General features: G+C 43.0%; 1 protein-coding gene across 7 annotated transcripts in view; it reads left to right on the top strand.

Annotated features, from left to right (window-relative positions):
* The window catches only part of TMEM108 (transmembrane protein 108), a 164,482-nt gene that overhangs the window by 119,971 nt on the left and 21,705 nt on the right, over window positions 1-22,806 (top strand). The window lies entirely within an intron of this gene.

Genomic DNA, 22,806 nt, shown 5'->3' with positions numbered 1-22,806 from the left:
ACTCACTGAAGCAGTTTCCTCAGTTTTTGATCTGGGAAGGAGAGCAGCATCCGCTTTCAATGGGTAAGCACTTGCTTCCTCTAACTCTATAGGTGCCAAGGCAGCTGCTCCAAATTTACACTTGAGTGTGTGAGACCAGAGTCAAAGTAAACTTCAGCTGAAAAAAAATGGTACAATGAATTTATGATTAGTCTTTTCTTTGGTTGCTTTCTAATTACTTCATATACCTCTTAATTTTCTATGTCAGGCAGCAAAGCATAGGACAAAAAATGTGGACTATTGTATAATGAACATGACCTTCATATACTCAGAGTCATGTTTTTTGCAGTAAAGATGGTTATTTCTAGTCAATTCCCTTTATATGCTAGCATGAAGATACCATATGAAGATGAGGATTTTCTTTTGAGATATTCATGTATCTTCAAGAAAGATAAAATCTTTTAATTCATGTAATCTCTAGCAGCAGCACCGAGGTACATTTTGATAAAAGCAAGCTAAGAATTTTTAAAATTCTATGTCTTCCTTATTGATACAAAGTAAACTCACAGCACTTTTAATTAAATTGTCAGTGTAGTGACAGTGACATTGAGAAGGTAGTTGCACAGTCATTCCTTTTTAATGATGTCTCTTCTTAGTAATTAGGGTAATTCCAGATTTATGAGGATTAAAAGAGCTATATACCTTAAACTTGTTCTTGGAGGTTCTTGTAAGAGACTGAAAGTATTGTGTCAATGTAGTAAAACCAGAGGCAAGGTAATGACAGATATATGATTCTCCCTTTCTGAAGTCATGTCATTTGTCTTCTGAACATTTTTACATCTATTGTATGTGTGGCTGGAGAGAGAGCACAGGCTGCCCACAGACACAGAGACTGCACTGGCATGGAGGAATGATGGAAGAGCAGTTCCGAAGCAAAAAAGAGGTGCTGGTTATGGTGGTGAGAGTCTCCTACAGTAAAATCTTACCTGCTTTTTAAATGGGACTAATGATTTGGGGCACTTCCATCTGAAGCAATATGAAGGTTGGGGAGTAAGTTCTTAGAGGACAGGTAGTAGCAGCCTGTTCAAAATCAGTGCTCTGTCAGTTTCTGACATTGATGCTTCGAAATTGAGGCATCCATATCCAGAAAAGAGGTTGGTGGATGTGCCTGTCAAGTTCATTTCCTTTTATTCCCCACATTTTTCTTCACACACTGTAGTCTCTTTGTGTGCAGAGTTTCTGTTCAGCATGTAGTCTTGTTCAGGGTAGTGGAGGAGGCCAGGTGGTGGCAATGCCAAGGCAGGGTTAGCTCAGTGCCTCTATTCCCCATGTGCCGAGCTCTATGCTGCCCACCCACACCAGCGGGACTTCCATTACTCGCCAGTGCTTCTCCCTGAAACAGCAGTGTGCAAATAAAGCTGGCAGAAAACCGGCCTCGAAACAGGAGCTGAGAAATGCGGTCGCTGGGCAGGATGCAAGGGAGCAGCCAGTGCTGTGGCTGTCTTGCATGGAAGGGGGCACTGTGCACTTCACCCAAGCCCTGATGTCTCCTGCCCATATCTCTGGTTTGAGTAACAGCCTTTTCATGTATCAGAATTAAGGAACGAGGTATTCCTGTATAGACACCATTCCTGTTCCTCTAGTGCCTGTCTCTCCTGCACAGGAGGATAGATCACCATGTACTCTCTGCAGCATGTATTTAATAACTATTTAACTACTGCCTGCCTTTTCACATGTCCAATTCTTGACATCTGTTCTTACAAAACCAGACAAAATCACACCTTACCTATCTGGATGGTGACTCGTTCACATGCTTGAAGTACTCAGCTGAGGTAAAATTGCCACTGATCCCAATGCAACTCTTATTTGGGGGATTGAAGGTTTAATTCCTTAACATAATACACACCTGCCACAGTGAGTGGCAGCCAGAAGAGCCAGTACCAGGAAGCCCTGGGTTGCAGGCAATGGTGGCACAGCTGCTCCCAGCCACACCGGGGCTGAGGCTGCATCCAGGGTGTCTGGAGCTGAGCAGGAGCACAGGCATTGTCCTCTTTCCCTGAACTGGGGCATGTTTTACCCAGTGGGCCAGTTGGCTTATGGGTGCAGACATCCTTTAAATGAAAATCTTATTCACTCAAGAATGCCTCATGATTCTAAAGGAAAATGCATAAATGAAAATACAAACAGTGAGCAGAAAGTGGTAATTAATGTCCAGTGCACATGTGCAGCATTGCTGATAATGTTGCCTGGTAACAGAGGAAGGGGTGGCAGAGCCTCACCAGGAGCCAGTGGCAGCCTGTGAGTCCTTTTCAAGTCTGGAGTTTTGCCCAGGGGAAAGAGAGAGCCCCACTGACAGCTCTCTCCTCCTTATTGACCCCCATTTACAGATGTACACGCATGCATACATGCATACTTACATTTCTTTTGGGGCTGTAAAATGCCATCCTGAATAAATAAACACATGCGCTTTCTCTTTTCATCTCATACCAGACACTCATGTTTTGCTGTGAGGTGCCTACAAAGGGCTTTGAATAGCAGCATGTTCCAGTGGGGGAAATTTTTGCATCCTGTTCCTTTGATCATGATAGCATGGTGAGAAGGAAGCAGACTGTCTTCATTTCTGTAACTAGGTAGGGTGCCCAACTTGACAAGGAAAAACAGTTCTTACCCTACCAATTTGCTTTTTATGACCTAAAGAGCATTAGAACAATTTATGTATTTGTAAGTGCATTAGAAAGAAGCTTGAAAAGAAAATTGGTAAATTCCTCAGGAATCAGCATTCTTTTTCAGTCCTTAACATATTCTGTTCTATGAAATTATAATCTGTTTTCCTTGGGGTTTTTTTACTATGTTTTCCACAGTTACAAGGCTAGTGTCCTTTCGTGTTCCTGCTGCAGTGCATGAGACTGTTAACTAAAATTTCTAAACCATGAATAAGCAAAAATATTTTATTGTTGCAGCAGCTACCAAGGCCACAAAGAGACACTCCTGAATTTACACTCCCAGCAGGCTGCAGCACACATTTTTAATTCATCCATTCTAAGTACCACCTGGTGCTGAGAGCTCAAGCCCAGGATGGAGTCCACCCAGAAACAACACGCATTGTTAAGTAAAACGTGCTCTCACAAACAAAATTTCCATCTTTTAAGGATGGAAGTAATTGTATTAGGTGTTTCAATGCTGATGTGAGTCAGGCAGATTACAAATGGTTCTCACCGGCTCTCACAAAAGTCAGGATAGTTTTTATGTGCAGCTGAGAGGTACCCCAAAAGGATGTGTATTTTCTTTTCTTTCAAAACTACCCTGTGAATTCAAATAAACTCCTTCCTGCCAGAGGTGTAGCAAAAATTGCTGGTGGCCAGCACGAGCTTCTGGGAGTCATCAACATCTTTCTCAACTGAGTTTTGCAATTCATTCAAGAAATAGTTTGTTGCTCTCAGTAATTCAAAAATGTTTTATTAAAATGTTGATGACATTGACTGGAAATGAAATAAAAGGATTTTTAATTTCTAAAAAGCCTGTAAGTAATTACCAGTTCATGCCTAGGAAACCATTCCAGTTCAGTAGAGCCTCAGACCTTTTTTAGCATCTACCTCTATCTATTTTTTAGAGTGTAGAAGATTAGAATTAAGAAAACCTATTAAACAATTGAATGACAGTTTTTACAATAACTGTAATCTAATAAAAGATTAATGCATCACAGCAGATCTGTGTATGTTGCCAGTGGAAGGTTTTTGACTGAGCCATTAGAGGTGTGACTTTCATCACAGGCTAATGACTACACAAATAAAACAACCTCACAGTAAAAGAGTTTCAGAAGGCTTTTTTATGGTAATAAAAATTAATTGCCTACAATCAAAAGTGAAAATACGAGTACACAAGGGAGATCCATTATTTGAAGTGAATCGTAAAAATTGTTAGGAGAATTAAAAAGTTACAACACAAACAATGTGATTCCTATCACCACAATCTAAGTTTGCGATGAACAGCAGAGTTACCAGCTTTGTTTTGAAATGATAGCAACACTTTCATTGTTTGAGGACAATAAAGAATAAAAATGTCGTCTTTTAAAGGCACTTTCCATTTATAGACTGCGTTATTCAGGGACCAAGTGCTGAATCCACCAAAAAGTATATCATGTTTAAAATCATGACTCAAACAACTTTGCAGGAATGGTATGCAGCCACAGTTCTAATTACTTGCAGTACACAGGATAGATGGATTTTCTGTTCACTTGGGATTGTCACAGCAGCAACGAGCTGGGTGTTTCTGAGCGAGACACTTAGTGAAATATTACCTGGCACATTGAGTAGCCATGAAATTGGAGGGAAGGTTGGACACCCTGAAAGGTGTTTTTCTGCAACTCTGAAGCCATGAAATTGAACAGCAGCCAATCCCTTTAAAAGACCGCTCAGTAATGAGCTGTAAAAAGCAGGATAGTTCAGTGAGATGCTGCTTTATAAACAGTAGGAGAGAGATTTTGGCTAGCAGACAAACTCCTTCCAGCATCTTGATGAAGCAAGCATCGTTTCCCTGCTGGGATGCTGCCCATTAGCATCAATCCTGACCACTGCACTTTGGGTCTTCCAAAGGAGTATTTTACACTAATGACATTAACAAATATAAATTCAGATAGCACCTTTTAGCCTTACTGTGTGTGTTACTAAACACAACTAGTAATCACAATAACAACGTATCTGAAGTAAAGTTAGGACATGGAAATACAGTAACACCTCCACAACTTGGTGTCAGGTTGATCATCTGATTTTAGTGGGAGCTTCAAGCGGTGGCAGTTGGATTGCTGTTTAATAATGCAAATACAGCTTCATGACTCCCTACACTGAGAAAGAGAACCTAGCCAGCAAAGGCTGTTTATTTTCCTTTTCTCTATTTGCTGTTATCCAACTGTATGGGGTTTTTTCCAAAGATCTGCTACTGCCACACAAAACACGTGGCAATGTCAATAGCTGTAAGGACATTATTTCCTGGAGGTTATTGTGAGTGGTGTCCTCTCTCATTCTCAATGTAGAGCACAACCTGCTTTGGTAGGGTTCCTCCCTGACCACCTGCTCACTTCGAATATTTTCTGGTGACAGTCTAGCAGGATAAATGCCAACCATGAAAACTTTCGTTTAATGCTGTAGTATGAAGCTAATTGAGCCCCAGCAGCCATGAGGGAGTGACAGAGAAAAACAGGTAAGCACAGCAGGATGGACTTGGTACCATCTGGATTCAGGAGTTCTTCATTACCGGGGTTTTCTCATTTTCTCCAAATTACTTCTGCTAGGGAGGGGTTACCCCCTGGAAATGAGCTCACTTTTGTTAGGTACTAAAATACATATTAACATACTGAACTTTACGTGTTCACATTTGGTGATCTCTGTCTAGGAACTCAAAGTTTGAATGGATGTGGGAGAAAACTTATGGAAAAGTTCATTTTTCTCTCATGTAAAATCTAATACATTTCTAATTTAGGCCATTCTGTTAGGCCTGTGGTCTTTGGACCAAATTTTTTCATCACTGTACCTCCTAGTTCCTAGGAGCTGAATATGGTTCAGAAAAGGAGTTAGCAAATAAAAAAGTAGGAATTTCTTATTGTAAGTTAATTCATTCTGGACATTGAGACGTGAGTAACCTTCATAACATCAAATTTTGAAGCACACAGGCCCTGTTTGCCTTCACTTTACCCATGGTTGAGGCAGCATATTTTGATTAGCCAGGGATCATTTAGACAATCCTTTAAAAGTTTGGCCAGTTTCATTAGTCTTTGTGAGCCTACTGAGCCTGTCTAGTTGGTTTGGAAAGCACCAAAATCAGATCCTTAGGATGTTTTTGTCTCTCAGAAGCTAAAAATTCTCACAAACAGAAGGGTTTATCTACTGGTGGCAAAGATGTGGTTTCATCTCAGTGCAATATTTGAGACAGTGTCTTGGCTAATCCCATCCTTCCTGGATGCTGTTAGCTGCAGCACCACTGGAATATAAACCTGATGGTGACCTTCTGTGCAATTATGAATTTCTTACCTTACCCCTGCTCTCTCAAGTGCCTGTGTATTAGGAAGAAAAAATGGCTCATAAGGATCTTGGGTATCCAAATCTTTGTGTTCACTTGTATGTCAAAGCTGTTGAAACTGGAAGGATTCTCGCGTCCCATATGTATCCGTGTTGGATAGACCTCCACCATCTATGGCACAATAATAAGAACAAGATGCAGGCCTAGAAACTGACAAAAATGCAAACCTCAAAGCTGCCAAATTAAGTAAATTTGTCAGAGAAGCAGTGAAAGCATCTGCAGGCTGCATCTCATGAATTTCGTAAGGAAGAGAATTCCACCAAATTGGGGCCAGGCATATTCCAGATGGCACAGATGGTTTAGCAAGTGACAGATTGGAAACAGAACCCAAATTATGAGCAAGTACATAAACAGAAATCAAAATTTCTCCAATAGGTAGGAGCCAAAGTCTGAAGGGTCTTCAGAGACAATAATAACATGTTAATTTTAAGCCTTAAGAAGTAGCCAAATTGAACGCCTGAGTAAGGATGGAAGATGACAAGTTGTGAGAAGAGCGCACAACTTTTCAATAGCTGCCAAGCCTGGAGTAGATTCTCAACAAAACAGAGAGGCAGAAAAAGGCCCCCCAAATGCAGCTATAGTCCAACCTGTAAACTGCAGAAAAACAAGTCGAGATTTTGTTAACTGGCTCATTACAAAACCAGTCTGAAAGCTGGATAGAAAAATTGACATTGTTGTCTTTTTTAATCAAAATCCAATTCAGACTGGCTTTTATGAGAGCCAATTTATAGATGGGTGAAAATGTGTAAATTATAAAAACACTAAGTACCTGTGACCACGTGAAGAAAATGTGTGAAAACAATAGGAGCAATGAAAGAAGAATCAGAAGTCAGAATATTTCAGTGTCAGTAAGGGAGGGAAGGAAATCACAGCAAAGCTAATCCTCAAAATGGCACGTGGGGAAAAGTGAGGAATCTTAGCTCTGACTTAAACAAAGACTGATTATTTTATTATCCAGTAATACAAGCCACCATATGTATTGTCTTAAAATTCAAGACAGCAAAACATTTTAATTAATTGAATAATAATTACATTTTAGGGGCAGTATAAGAACTTTTGAGTGTGAGAACACCAATTATAGGTTCATGTGTGTGTGTATGTACATATGTGCACACAGAGATATGTTTATACACGCAGACATGTAAAATGCATGGATAAAATTTTACAGCTGCAAGTGTCTCCTACTCCCTTTAAGCCAATGGTAATAAGGCTTTCAAAAACCCATCCCCTTTGTGGCAATGCTGTCCTTCATTGCTGATGAATCCCTAGATGTTAAACACGGGCTATGGTCCTTATTCACGTGTGAGAGATGGTTTTGTGGCCCAGGGAAGGACTTCTATAGAATCAGAGTGACAGAGAACATGCTGTGGAGTGGCATGCTCTCTCTTAATACCTTCTAGACTTCTCCCGGCATTATGGACAACAAGTGTTTTCCTGGTAAAAGGTCAAAATCATAAAAGCAGTGGTGGTTTGCTGTTTCAGGCACTGTTAGCTCTTCCATGTGGTCCTTTTGCAGAGGGGCTGTGGACGTTCTTTTCCTGCTCTTCTTTAAGGAGCTGAGTATGTTCCATCTCCTATAGCCACATGAAGAAGGCTGGAGAGCCTCAGTAGCTTTGCTCTGTCCCACCATGCACACATACACCCTTCAGTTTTCAGGGTTGCAGAGGGCCATTTAATCTGATAGGTTTTGTTTATGCTTTTATCTGGCCAAGTGCACTAAATGCACATCCCCAGGATCCTGTCCAAGCTCTAGATTTATTCTAATGTGGATCCAAGGAACTGTCCTAAGCAGGGCTTGCTCCATAGTACTTTGGTGTAAAACTGTATCGTAGCTCTTCTGTCACCCACTGTCAGAAATTGTTCAAAGAGAGTATGTGTGGCCTATGAACAACCCATAAAACGTCTGAGAAAATTAAGGAGAAAAAAAAAGTGTGTTTATGTTGAGCAGTTTTGCCTGCTGGCCAGGCAGGTCACCTCTTTTTTTCATGTTTTAATCTGGTCTATCTGCAATATCATCTCTGTACCGTCTCCCTAGTTTCTTTATTTTCTTGTCAGTCTCTGCCCTACTCCTTGCCCCACTGCCTTTCTGAATTTCTTTGATATTCAGATTGACTGAAATATGCTCTCAGATCAAGCAGCGGAAAAAAAGCAGTAATTTAAGCCACGTTATAAATCCCAGATAGGCACTAGAGGTTTCTCTCCATATCTGCCTCCCTTCCCTCCAAACATCACCAGAATGTTTTCAGGGTCTGATACTGCCTGCCTCCTCTATCTTTCCTGAATAAGGGAGAAAAATCCCCGGTGGGTGGGGAAGGCAGAGATGCTAAAGCCTCTTGTCTCCTCTGATGTGCAGCACGTGCCGATTGCGCGGGAAGGAGGGGAGGGAGCGCTGCCGAGGGAAATGCGTGCTGTGTTCCTTGGGTAAAGGCAGCAAGCCTGTAGCTTAATGAATCAGCGGCTTTCATCTGAAGAGGGCCTTGCACAACGTCCCTAATTGGATTTCTCTGAAGAACTGCAGGTCCTAGATCATCGCCTGAAAGGGGGAGGTGGTAACAAATGTGGATGATGTGTGGTGTTGCTTAAAGGAAAGGGAAGGTACTGGGTTGGAGACAGTGTCAGCACCAGCCTCGTGTGGCTGCTGTGATATGACGAGTCCCACATCAGTGATGGCATTTCAGGCACAGCAGGAGACCCTATTAAAAATAGGAGAAAACTGCCAGCCTTTCTACAACAACACAACTTCCTGTGTGACAATTTATCCAACCCCAAAGGATGCCAGCATCCCTGGGGGACATCTGCATTCCCACCTCGCTCCCCCATCACTCACCCTGACTGAAGTTGTGCCTTCCATCTTTGGGCTCACCCCACTGACTCCACTGTCTCTGTGGGGTGTGTGATGTGGATGCTGGGGGCACTGGCAGGTGGTCTCTTGGGAGCTCATGAGGTAGGAGCCTGCATTAGGGCTATGCCAGGGAGCAGACAACTGACTGGTGATTAAACATGGCTTTAGGCTGTTGTCACTACACCTTTGAGAAGATGATTAAAGGAGAAATGCGTTGATGTGTTCTCTTTAAAAAAGAAGTGTTTAAAGTCTCCATGTATGTCCCACCATATTTGCAGGTGCAGGTGTGCTTTCAATGGGGGCTCGTGAAAATATGCGGTGGGCTCTCACTAAGTGAGAGGAGGCAGATACCAAGAAATTCTCCTGATGACTGGGAATTCCCCTGCAATCCCTTGGATGACCATATTTTGCACCTCCTGTAGTTGCTGTTGATTTCAAAGAAAGCAAAGAGACAAATTGGGTTTCTCTGTGTATGAAAGAGTGTATTCACTGGTGACAGCTTTGTCAGAAACCAAATGGAGTCTTTAAACTAGGAGTAGATTATCTGACCTGTCTTTTTTTTTTCCTTATTCCCTCTATTATGACTGTTAATTTTTCTAAGTAATTTTGTTCTTTCCCTTTCACAGTTCCACTTCAGATGCTTGATCCTGCCTAGTACTTTCTCTCTGACCTCACAGGCTGTTGCCATGGAAATTCAGCTTGGTAACTTCAGTGATGGATTAGGCTGAAGACAAAAGATAGACTGGATAGAAAAATGTTACCAAAAATCCATGAAATAAAACGCCTTAACACCAATGTGGCATTAAGAAGCAGGATTCTTTACTTGGTGCCAGATGCACAAGGGGATATTTCCACCAAAATATTGCCCATGCTGAGTGCAGAAAAGGCTCCTCGTGTTTATATACTATAGTTTACATACATAGTCATTGTTTTCCCAGAAGAAACATACATATGATAATCATTTCCTCGGAGTCATCAGCACATTTCCTCCCCCCATCAGCACATGTGTTCTCTTGTCCCAGGGGTCTCTCTGGTGGGCTTTGGTGGTCACTAACCCTAAAGTTGTAGCTCCCTGCCTGATGAACTCGATATTACTTCCCAAAAATGGAGGTGAGGTGGCACAACTAGTCTAGTTTATTACTTTGGAGACCCTTGATCAACAAAGCATGTTCTCCCGTCCCTCTCCTTGGTTAATGTTTAACACGATCCTCCTCACAGTGCAGTTTCCTAGGTTGATGGTTTTGCAAAATAATCATTGTCTTTTCCCTACCAGCTGAGCAAACAGTTCTTCATCTGGCAACAAAAAGAATCTTCATTTGCTGAAAGGGCAAGACTGGTTGTGGCTGTGCTACTACCAAGTCTGAGGAAGCTGCTGAAAGCAAAGTCCTGACTCTGGATTTGCCACATGATGCCTGGGATCAGGCTCTGGACCATGTGTGACTGCACCAGGAAAGTGGTATACCTGGCAGCCCAGTGCTGGAGGAGGGGGTTCAGTCTGTGCCTTTGCCCACCACAGGTGGGTCACATCTCAGTAGCTTGCAGACAGGTGCCAGATTTTAATCAGCATTTCATCAGCCCCTCCTGGGAACTAGGGCTACTAGGGCTCCAGTGGTCTATATGGCTGCAAATCCTTGATTGACCAAGCCAAAGCACACAAGGCTCCCTGAAATACTTGCATTTCTGTGGAAGTTCTTACAGAAATCCCCCAAGAAGAAGCTCTCTATTAGGAAGGCAAGGCCAGACATCCATTTAATGTTTTGTCTTACTGCACTTTATCTTTGCTGTAGAAAGTTGTGATGGGTATTCCTTGGCCTGCTTGCCCCCATGGGTTTATGTGGTGATTTCAGTGGGTTTCCAAGAGGGTGGGTGAGCAGTGCTGCTGCTCCCACACAGTGCTGCACATGTTGCTGTGGGTGCATGGATAGGGCCACCAGATGTGCAGCACTTTGCCGATCAGCTCCTGAGAACCCCGCAGCTTCCAGGACGCTGCTTGACATTTTGGTACAATCTGACAACTTGCGGTGTGTGCCCAGAGCGCTGTATTGCTGTCACTGTGCTGGATGTGGGCCAAGCATCCAAAGGGCAGTGAGTTGGTTAATATGGTAATCACGTTGCATCCTAGTCTCTCCATATCACAGAGCTTTCCATTCCTGTTCGTGACTCTGCCACATTTTTCTCTAAGGGCAAATGTGACTTAAGCGAAGTGGCAGAAGGGAAAGAGACTAGTCAGCATTCATCAGGGAAAAGAGAGATCTGTGGTGTAAAACAGTAATATTTGGGATTATAAACATCAGGAGCAACTCCCACCACTGCTGGATACAGTCTGTTTGGTCTGATAAATCTTTGAGGACTGGGAGCCCAAATAGCAACAGGAGTGCTGGAAAATTAATAACCCAGTGAGGGTCAAGAAGCCTTGGGGTGGCAGGGACTTCCATGTCCAGTCCATCAAAAAGAAGGGGGAGCTGACATATTTCAGAAGAGGTGGTGCCTGTTCGCTGAGGGATGAGAGCTGCAGCAGCTGGAGATTGTGCAGCTGGCTACAGGCAGTGTTTAACAGCTGGCTTAGCATCCAGCCCTACTGAAGGGCAGAGCTGTCCTCACACCGTGGGAGTTATTTGGCTTCCCAGCATGATTTTATCCTCCTGCCAAGGATTAGAGCAGTGCAGGGCCTCTGCCATTCTGTGGGGATGGAATAGGGCACAGGAGCTTGTACAAAATGAGAGCCAAGCTGAAGGTTTTGGCTAAAGCCACTTTAGATTGGTGGATCCACTGATGGCAGTGGCCCCAGGATCACACCTTGAATCTTTGCATCTTGTCTTGAACAAACACGAACCTTTTTAAATGTGGGGTTATGTCATCCTAAGAATTTGCCAGCATTCTCAGTCCCAGAAATGAACTCCAGAGTCTCCAGCTGCACCTGCTTCTCCTGGGTTTGCGCAGACTGAATTTGGTGGTATTACTCTGAGCTCCTTGGGACAAGGGCTCTCAGTTGCTACATGCTGGTAGTGGGCTTAAGCTCATGGAAACTTGCTTCTGGCTGCTTTTTCCAGTTTCTTGGGCACAGCTTGGCCTCATGAACAAGCAGAACATGGGTAAGCAGAGCATAGGGAAGGAAGAGGGCTGTGATGCACCCATCCAATTTCTTCTTTGTCACAATCCTTTGCTATTGAATTGGGTATTGTATTTTAATGGAGAATATAGAAACATTGTTCATGCAATGCACTGCTCATGCCATACATTTCCCACCATCAATCTGAAATAAAATACTGATTGATATGATCAGTATTTGATCAGCAAAGCTGTAATATCACCAGATGAACCACAAGAACTTTCAGCTCAGTGGCAGAATCCTTTCTTAATGTATCTATACAATACTTCAAAAATATTTGCAAGGGATTTATTTCCAGTTGGGTCTAAGTCCTTCAGAAAACTCTAGGTTTATTACCTCTGTCGTGTGCAAAATACCTTCTTTATACCTCATATCAGCTTCTTTTCAAACCAGGTGGTACTTAGAGTTTATGGCATAGTACATTATAGTCACTTAGCATCATGCATATTGTGTTCTTCCATGGCTCTAAATGTTAAAGGACACCTTTTTGCCCTATTTGAAAGGAGGGGGAGAGCAGAAAACACATGTATTAGCAAAATTGCTGTCATTTATTTCACCACATCAAGGTTGAAATAACCAATCCATTATAAGAGAGGTAATGCATCATTCATTATTTGCTGCTTGCTATGGCAAGCCACTGGCTCAGCACATACAGACTTATGGATTTGGTATGTGGAAAACTGTAATGAATGTGCAGTTGTGATGAGCAAAATTGATGCTAATATTTACTGCTCTACACAACTGCTGTTTATCAACTGCTTCCCCCTCCCTTCCTATTTGCCCCCCTCTGTACATGCAGGCAAATGTTCCAGCTATTTAATTTCCATCCCAGCTATCACTCAGTAGCAAGCTCATCTGCAGGGGCTCCAACTCTTTAGAGAACAGAAATAGAACAGAAACCTGAGGGAGGCTGGTTTGCCATGCCATTGTGCCCTCCTCTTTGGCTGCTGTTGTGCCTGTGTGTGAGGGCACCTCCAAAAAGATGCTGGCTGTGAACTTCTCTCTCCACGAAATAGTTTAATCAAAATATTTTGGATCAACTGGGGGATGTCTGGCTATGCAAAGTGGCAGTGAAATTTGGCATCAAATGTTTGGAACTACTGTAACAACATAATACCTTATGGTGGCGTATATATATTATACTTTTTATTTTTATATCTAGAAAGACATTAAAAGATATATGTGATAGATAGATAGATAGATAGACAGACAGATAGAGAGACAAATAGATCTGTTACTGTATTCTTACAAAGCCACCCGCTTGCAACACCCCATAATAAGACCCTTTATTTAAGCCCCTGCTCCATTCATGGCAGGGTCAGAGTGAGGCGTAAATAGGCTGGATCGGCTGTGTCCTGCCCCACTGTGAGTGGGAAGAGGACAGGACACCATGGGGATACAACAGGCTCTGTCCTTGCACTCCCAGGAGTTGCAGACAGCCCTTCTGCAGCTTCAAAGGAGAGTTCCTTTGGCAAGTCCTGGAAAGGCAGGGATGGGCAGGGCAGCATGCCTAATGTCAAGGCTTGGGTGACTTTCCATGTGTTCCCTAATGTTCTTTGCATGCAGCCTTTAGGTTCCTTTTGAAGTAAAGCAGAAACATCTATATATACAAGCCTGGCTGTTCAGAGTCACCTGTCTAGCGATGCAACAGGGCATGCTTGAGGCTTGGCGCTTACAGTTTCTGGACTCATTAACTACATGTTCAGGAGGTGGATCCATAAAATTAATTAACCTTGAATGATGCATCAGTACTTCCTATGGTGCAGACATCAGCCCCGTACTCTCATTTTTGCAGTATGGACAGCAAGAGCACGCTCCAGGATTAGTTCTAGCCAGAACACAGCTGCTCCACATGCACATCCCAGGCAGCCTGAGCCTGTGCTAAACCACCTGCCCTTTGGAAAGGCAGGGAGAAACACGGGGTCACTTGATCACCAATGTAAGTTGTTTCATATGCAGTGCAACAACATCATTGCTACTATTGCAGTGTATCATTATTTTCAGGATCTGATATGTTTTTCTAATAAAATTTTCCTGTTTTCCTGAATGCTGAGTTGCAGATGGTTTATAACTACCACTATCCTATTATTTTTAAATAGGAAGGCTGTATGCTCACTGAAAGTCTGAGTGGCAAACCTCCTATTAATTAGTTTCTCCACCTTTCAGCATTCCTGTGTCACCCACTTTAGTCAAATGGGAGTTGTGTGATGCACCTTGGGGGGCAAATCCCTGTAAATATGCAAACACTGAAACTTATTTCTAAAGAGGAACAGCTTCACTATTATGGCTGGTTTCTCAAAACAGTCAGAAGATAACGGGTCCAAACTTGCCCTCAGCTCTGTTTCTGTAACCCCTGTGATTTTAGTGCATTGCAGGTGCCTTGTGGACAGGCAGATCCTTCTTCTCTGTGTGTGTTGTTTTGTCCTGATCATCGTCAGAGCACCAGGGTGAGATTGAACCTGACAGGGAAGCCTGGTGGCACAGGTGGACTATGCAGGCTTTTTGTGTTAGAAGCATGAAGCAAAAATGGCAGAGCAGGTACCTGGGTCCTTGAGCTATCTTCTGCCCACAGCACTTGCCCTTCGTCACCATAAAAAATGTATTTCAGCATCTCAGCGACCCTTCCTTCTGGTGATCAAGATATGGGCATTTCTGTCTCAGTATTTCTCTATTTGTTAGGAGAGCTTGAGCAGGAGCAAAACAAGTCATTCATGGCTCACTAGAGCAGTGAGTGGTTGCAGCTTCTGACAGCGTGACAACTGAGTAATAGCATGTTTTCACATGGTGGCCCCGCGTGATGTCCTCAGTGTCTTCATGCTGTGCTAGAGATTCCCTGTCCCAGGGAATGACATGTGAAACGGGGCAGTTACATGGTGTTTCATAACCACTGCCTTTGGCTAAGGATGTGCATGCAGTTACACTGGTCAGAGGGTTTTCAAGTGCAAATAATTTTTAGCTAAAAAGGGACTAGAGGTAAATCAGCTTTTTATTTGTCTGTGTATCTTATATGCAACAAAAGAAGTTGATTTTTAATCACCCAACTCATATTCCTCCTTGAACCTTCCGATACGAGCATTTGGGGTTGGGGGTTTTACTTCCAGTGACTCAGACTTTTGAAAATCTCATTTACTCTATCAAAGCTGCAGAAGACAAGCATGGGTACAAGTATTCCTTGGAGAATGACCAGATGACTACAGTGTCCCTGCAATGCCTAACATAGAGGAGGCTCCTCATCTGACCAACGTGTCTCAGTGTGAAAGCCATAAATATATCAGATGATGATAATACCCTTGGGCAGGCTTTGTGAGCGTGCTTCTGGCCATGGTCTGGGGTGCAAGGTTCAGCTTGACAAATGGGGCTGCCAAAGCAGGCGGTGAGCAAGGATCTGAGAGAAGTCCTACACCCGTTCCCAATAGTCATTGTGGCAGGGTTCCTGTCTGTGAGACATAAGGAACAGATTAAAATTTCCCCAAACAGCCTATGATTATCTGATGCTAGGAGCAAAAATGTCTCTTCTAGGAAAGAAGAAAGCCACAGTCCCACTCAGGAGCATGTAGGCTCTTCCAAAGCTAATTTATGATGGAGATGTGGGAATTGTTAATTACTTCTGTGGAAACAAAACCACTGTTACTGCTTCAGATTGGTTTCTTTTTCCAGGCTCTTCCCTAGTTTTCACTTGTTCCTAATTTTCTCAAGAAAGTTCCTTGAGGGGTAGCAATGTACCTTTCAGGCTTGGCTCAGTCTAAAGGTGAATATTTTGAGAACTCGCAGCAAAAGCAGCCTGGCTGTTTTTATGATATGTGGGTGTGAAGAGAAACCAGCTATTCCTATTTGTTCCGGTTGCAGCTTCTCTGACCTCATAACTCAAGAAGAGCTGATGCTAGGAAATTTGAACCCAGCTTGTTTTATAGACCTCAGTGATGAAGGAGAAAACAGTTCATGTCTGAAGAAAATCAATTCAATATTTCTGGAGTTGGGAGCAATTAGAATTGAAGGCCAAATTCTGCTTTGAAATACTGCAGCACAGTCCTGCTGAAATGCCAGTCCGAGGGCAGAGCTCATCCTGGCACAGTTTGTACATATTGATGAAGAATTTGATTTTTCCTCGAGTGTTGAACAGAGGTTGAAGGGAGGAATGTCAGATTTATTCTGCATGAAAGGTCCAGTTCCAGCTCTGATGCCAAACTATGAGCCAAAGTATAAATAATGTTCATTCAGCACAGAGTAAATATCTCAGCCATGTCAATGGGAGGAGGATATTGCCATATACAGCAATTAACTTTTTCAGATAACATTATTTATTCTGAACATACTTCTTATATCCAGTATTGCTTGGTAAGAAAATATGCCATCTTCCATTCTTACTTTATTCTGTTCCCCTTTTTCCTTTCTCTGTCTTTCTCCCTACTCCCTGTCTTGGGGTATCTCCTTTGTTCTTCCTTCTTCCTTTCCTTCCTTAGAGCAGTTCTCTAAGGCTGCTATCTGCAGAGGTTTCTCTAATATCTTAACCCATTCCAGGGAGTAGTAAAGAGTTAATGCTGTAATTCAAGTATCATTTTGGGGCTTTGGCTCGACATGTTGGTGGCAGTAGAGAGAGACAAACTTTCAATTTTTAGAAACCCAGAACACAGGTATGGATTACATCTCATCAAAATGTTGAGGCATCGGTCATGTAAAGCCATTGAGTAAGTTTGAATGAGCCTTTGACTTGGGTCTTTCATTGGGTAAATTTTGTTGTTTCTGTCAAGCTGAGCACTTGCGTGAAATTCCACATGAAATTCCACATGAAATTCCACATGAAATTCCACATAAAATTCCACCAAATCTGCCCCTTCATCTTCAAATAAGCTTCTTGACCTAAGAAAAACCACTGTAGACCGCAAATCATTAAAGGGAATAGATATATTAAAACCCCTTAAACCCATAATGTATTTACAGAGAGTGGATTTTTCCAGCTCCTGCCTTTGTTGAATTGTCACGTGCTGTGTCAGGCGAACTGCAAATGAACAGCAGTTATGAAATCAAATCTTCCTACTCCTAAACCATCAAAAGACACCTCCACAAATGACCAGCCATCTCTTGACATCTCTTGACAGAATTCTCTGCGTAGTCTGACAGAGGTGTCCCTCAGCAAAGCCCTCCAGGCCTAGCTGAGGTCAGTTTGTCAGCTAGGGCTCTGTACCACCCAGTTGAAAAGGATTCTGCTTGTGGTTTGGAGGCAGAGCACTCCATTCTTACACCTCAGCTGAGTGTCAGTTGTCATGACGTATATTTGGGGTTAAGCAAATGTGGTGGCTTCAGTTTGCTTTAGGAGGGATCTTTTTAAATGGACTTGATATTCATAAGCTGCATGCCATGTGTACATGGTAGAAGATTTTGCCATATGTAGAGATAATGCCTCCAAATGTGTGAATTTGCTCAGGGTCTGTAATAGAGACCGACAAGGAGACTCAAATGTCTGGATTTTTATCTTCTCTCCCAATGGATATGATGCCGTGTGGACACTTCAGACCCATCTCAGAATGCTCCATCTGATTCATGGTACTGCCTTCCTTGGGCAGCTTGTGTCAGTAGCTTTTTCTAACTTCCAACAAATGAAAGACATTGATTTGTTTACTGGAAAAGGAGCTAAGACCTAAACTACAGTAAATTGCATTTTTTCCAATTTGTTTTTTGATAAAAGCATTAACAAAATGAAAACATGAAATATAAATGTATGTGTTAATTATAACTTACAGTGATATGCCCAGACTTATTCCCCCGCAACTCCTGCTATAACATACCTGTGCCTGTGGGTGCACAGGAGGGGCAGAGAAAACTCTTCAGCACGGTCATACACACATCACGGAAAGACATGTAAATGCATCCCACAAGGTTCCTGCTGGGAATGGATTTGCATAGCTGCCACCAGCAACTCTTTGTCTTTGCAGGGTGAGTTTGATCATATTCATGCCTGCGAATGAATGAATGAATGAATGGGTGATTAAATTTTTTTTAAACAGAGATTACAATTGGTTATTTTGTCCTACCATCTTAAAATATTATTCCCTTTCTCCCTTCTGGTTGTGTCCTCCCACAGGCCAGTGGCAGCACTGTCTCAGGAGGGAGGTGTTGGGAGAAGCCTGCACTGACATGATCCTGGTAATGGACTGTGCCACCAAGATGAGACTGGAGCTCTGGAGGGGTCAGTCTGCACTGCTGGCTCTAAGGGTGTGGTAATGATAGAGTGCTCTTGGCCTTGCAGCTGTCCAGCTACAGAGCCAGCCCCCGGATGGCTCCAGCTTGGCAGTGCTCTTTGGGTTTTAGTAGGGTCATGTCTACAGAGCCTGCAAGACAGTTGATATGTGTGTTGCCTGGGCCAGGAACTGAAAATGAAAGGTTAGGTGGGACCTGCTCACCCCACAGGTCATGGCGCTGAGAAAGCCAAATGAGCCTCTTCTGTCCATCCATTCATTCATCCATGTGGCTGGAGAGCTGTGTTCCACCAGCTCTTTACCTCCATGTTTTGTGAATAATTAACACCCTCTAGAGTTATATAGCCTCCATGGAATCACACAGGAAAAGTTTTAGCCTGCTATAGAAAAAGATCTGATTCGTCATTAAAACTTAAAGGATATTAAAGAATAATTTCTGATGCAGCTTGCTGGTTTCATCCCTGCTAAGCTTTCCCTGAGGCTTTTGTCTATATGGGCTGCAGGGCAGCAAGCAGGAAAGCCCGGATGCAATGTGCATCTGGTGCCTGGCCCCAGAGCTTGTGATGCCCCCTCTTTCTCACCAGACAGTTGTTGTTCGGGAGCCACAAAGGGAGCAAGATTTAAAATGTTTCCCTTTCAAGCAGCAGTGAAGCGCAGCAGCTCTCTGCGAAGTGACTCAGCCTGCCCTTGGGCACATCTCTTACGCTGCCATTCCAGAAACCACGAGGCAGAGCTCTCCAGCTGCATCCTCTCCCCTTCCTCCCCATCCCTGTCCTACACTCACATCAAGCTCCATCATAGGCAGCAGGATAGAGCTGTTAAGATAATTCAGTGCTACAGAGACAGTCCTCTTATATCAGAAAGGTCTTGTTGAGGGAGGTTGTGCTCTTCCTGTACCTCCAGAGATGCTGTATAGGTGACTGGGCAGTAAAGGATCAGGTAAAATCTCCTGCTCAGATAAAAGCTTGGTGTCAGATGTTTTGCTTTCCAATAACTCCATGTAAAACAATAAATATCTCTTTTGTTTTCAGGGATCATTTTTAAACTATCTTGTGAGAATTGTCATCATATTCCCCTTTTACTCATGCTTTGCCAAGAGCAGCTGCTCCAGAGGTGAAAGGGTGTTTGTGTCCAGCTGCTCCCAAGGCCCCCGTGAGTGAGCAGAGACAGCGCTGCCTCTGTTTCAGTTCAGGGTTGAGCCTTGCATTGCTCCTTCTCCTCCTCTCTTCTGGAAATATCACCTCTGGACTGACTCCAAACCTGAAATGTTTTAGCCCTGTTAAATAATTATTGTGACGGTTATATGCCTCTTAAAACCACAGGCTTATTAGGGAGCCATAATTTTGGTCTGTGCCTTAGGTACATTCTTCCCTTTTACCCTCCTCTCAGTCCTTTCTAAACTGTTCCACATACATTTTTAACATGTGCCAAAGATTTCACATATGAAAAGAGGGAAAGTTTGGAAACAGCACTGGATAAGTTAGGTAATATGATGTCATTTCAGGGAATAAATCTGGATATTTTTTTCCTCCTGCATGGTATGTGCCACGTAGCTTGGAAGATCAGTTAGTGCCGTGGACACATGCATGGTAGCTTGATGATTTTTCAAGGGACATGCTGAAAAAATGAAGTAGCCAAGCCTGAACCCAGTGCAAAGAGTTATACAGCCTTTAAACTTCAGTTAGTAACTAAATCCAAAGGTGAATCTGACTGTAGAAATTAAAAATATGTCAGAAAAAAAGCCTTGAAAGCACCCAAGGCACTGCCGATAAATATGGAACATTTGTGTCTTACGAAATGTATTTTTTCATAATTACCAGTATATGGATTTGTTCTGTCCAAAGCCCAAACAGTGAATGTTCTGTGATGGATGTGCAATAAAACAGGACTAATTGGAAGCATTAATTTAGACAGAGGCAGAAGTTGACATGGAGCTCTGAGTAAGAGATGCTTTATATTACCATAGCAAGTACAAAGTGCTTGCATGTAATTTGCAAGCTCAGATCACACCACCTTCACAAACGAATTGTTGCAAACTGTTGCTGTGTCATTTTTTCCTCTTTTTGTTTTATTACACGTCTGATAAATACCTTGGACCCAAGGTCATCTTAAGGAAATAGTTGTAATGCAATAGAGACGTTGCTGTAGGTGCTGCTGTGTTTCTGGCAATGTAATTGACAGTGAGTGAGCATGCAGGAGCAGCTCCCAGCAGGAATACTTTTGAATAAATATGCAATAAATAAGCACAGAGGAATGGGAAAGTAATGTATCTCCATAAAGAGCTGTATTCTGTACATCCCCCCAAAGCTCTTCTGTGGTTTAGGCCTGTAAGAGCAGAGGTACATGTCAATTTTGCTGCTCCCCCTGCTTTATCTGCCTGCTCCCACTCCGGTCCCAGTTCAGTAAAGTGTGATCATGTATGACTGGCATGTGGGTGGTGCCCCTGACATCAAATGGAAGCAGCTCTCTCTCCAGTGCCCTTCTGAGGCAGAGCTCAAAACAAGAAGTCAGATTCTGATCACATGAAGATGCAATCTTAGGCAGGTTTCTTGTTATCTTAGGGATTTCAGCTACTGACCTTGGTTCCTGCCAGATCACTTGTTTCCAGTCACTATATAAAAGTTACTGTTTGTAAGTAATCTTGGGCTAAGTAGCTGTTTTCCACATCTTTGGTATTTGGTTACTGGTCTTCAACTCCCAACTGTGTTTCACTTCTTCAGGTTCATTTAGTGTTTCCTATGTTATCCTTTGAGAGTCATTTATATGTTGAATAATCTTCCTAATTGCACAGGAGCTGTCCTGGATTTATGCTGGTGCAGCAGAAGCCACCATCAGTCCCAAGGGAATTTTCCTGACACTGCTATCAATGGTCCTGGAATTGGTACCTCAAGCAAGCCTTCTGTTATTTATTTCCATCCAGTCCTTTGAACTCACACTGAACAGGGCTGAAACTCTGCACTTAAAATTATGTCCTTTGTATAATGCTTCTTGATATTCCTTCCTCCTGGTGTCCTGACCTTTCCTAAGGCTATTGCTAATAGATTCTCTTAGCCACGGTAGTTAATGCTAATGCAAGGACTAATGTTCTCCTGCAGCTTGAACGCTGATGTGCCACACTTAGTGCTCTATCTCCAAACAGAGCTGCGTTCTGATACCGCACTTTACTGTGGGAGTGATTTTACTGTTCGGGTACAATGACAGCTGAGAATGCTTAAAAAGAGAGAGAGGGGGAAAATGTAATAAGGCAAAAGTGTGACAAGACACTTAGGTCAGTATTATCATTGCATTTCATGGGAATGTAATGTCTGATTGCCACACAGCCCTTCCAGCATCTGTCTGTTGAGGACTCAGAGTGACGTTTAATTGTAGTTCATTCAAAGTGCTTGAACAGAAAGTTCTTCGTTTGTCAACAGCGCTGCTGCACCCTAGTTTCAAGATTATGTTTTGCATATTAATAAGCTAAGTCCAGACCAAGGAGAGCGTGGAACTGAGCAGTGTAGGCAGTAAAAACATGTTATTATCTGTTTCCGAGATGAATTTGTCTTCCCAAACGCACCTCTGGGTATGTTTGCACTTGCATTGTTTCTAAGGAAACAACCCACAGCTGTGTTGGAAGTTTGTTGCTAATGTGCCAGGAAATCTCAAGCCCTCTCTGAGGCCCAAGCAATGCAGTGAAGCCAGGTGCTACCACTGAGGTAGGCACTGACACTACCAGAAATTGAATGTTCCTGTTCCGTGGCTGGCATTTCTGCATTTCCACCAGAAAAAAAATCAACAGCCTTCAAGAGCAGAGCAGCTGGGTTGTGGAGCAGAGGCACATCTCCCAGTAAAGCATTAGGACAAGCACCTCAGGACTTGGCTCCTGCAGTGCTTTCTCAGCATGGGACACCCATGTACTGTAAAGGCAGAGGTGTCTGAGCACTTGGTACTCTTGGTAGCCACCCAAGGGTGCTGCTCAGCTTTGCACAGCCACTGTGCTCTTGGAGGGGAGATGGTGCAGGGGAGAGATAGGAGAGCCGCTGCCCTCTGTTGCCAGCTCCCATCAGCAGTAGCTGAAGAATAAACACTGTGCTTTGGGAACTATGTTATAGCCTGACTGAAATGAAATGAGGCTCACAGTGCGGTTTCTGGAGGGGGAAGGAGAGAGATAAGGTGTCCACGTCATATCACCAACAACATAACTGGTATTAACGAAACAGAAGTCAAGGATGAATGAGCATCGAGGCTGAGCTAACTTTCACATCAAGAGAAGATCCCCAAAGGGCTGTGTGCTGACAGGGCAACATGGAAAAGCTGGTACACTTAATCTCTTCACAAGGGCTGTTCTGTGAATAATCAGAAGTTGTTAGGGTTGTCAGTCCAATTTCCTTCCAAAATAAAATTAAGTGTGGAGGTGATTCCATTTCAGAAATGGGTGAAGTAAATTCTCTCCTGAGTATAAATAGAGGCAGGTTCAACCAGAAATGAGAGACAAATAAAATATCTTACCTATAAAGTATTGTGTGAATAATGCTGCAGTAGGGGGCCTGCACATTATTATTGCTATAATTCCAAACAGTTATTCTGTGTTGATGGTGTCAAGTGCCAGCCTGTCATGTGTAAGGCAGGAT

Source organism: Corvus hawaiiensis, chromosome 1, assembly GCF_020740725.1.
Source record: "Corvus hawaiiensis isolate bCorHaw1 chromosome 1, bCorHaw1.pri.cur, whole genome shotgun sequence".
Taxonomy (NCBI): domain Eukaryota; kingdom Metazoa; phylum Chordata; class Aves; order Passeriformes; family Corvidae; genus Corvus; species Corvus hawaiiensis.
Note: the sequence above shows the minus strand (reverse complement) of the source record. Positions and strands in the feature narration are given on the sequence as shown.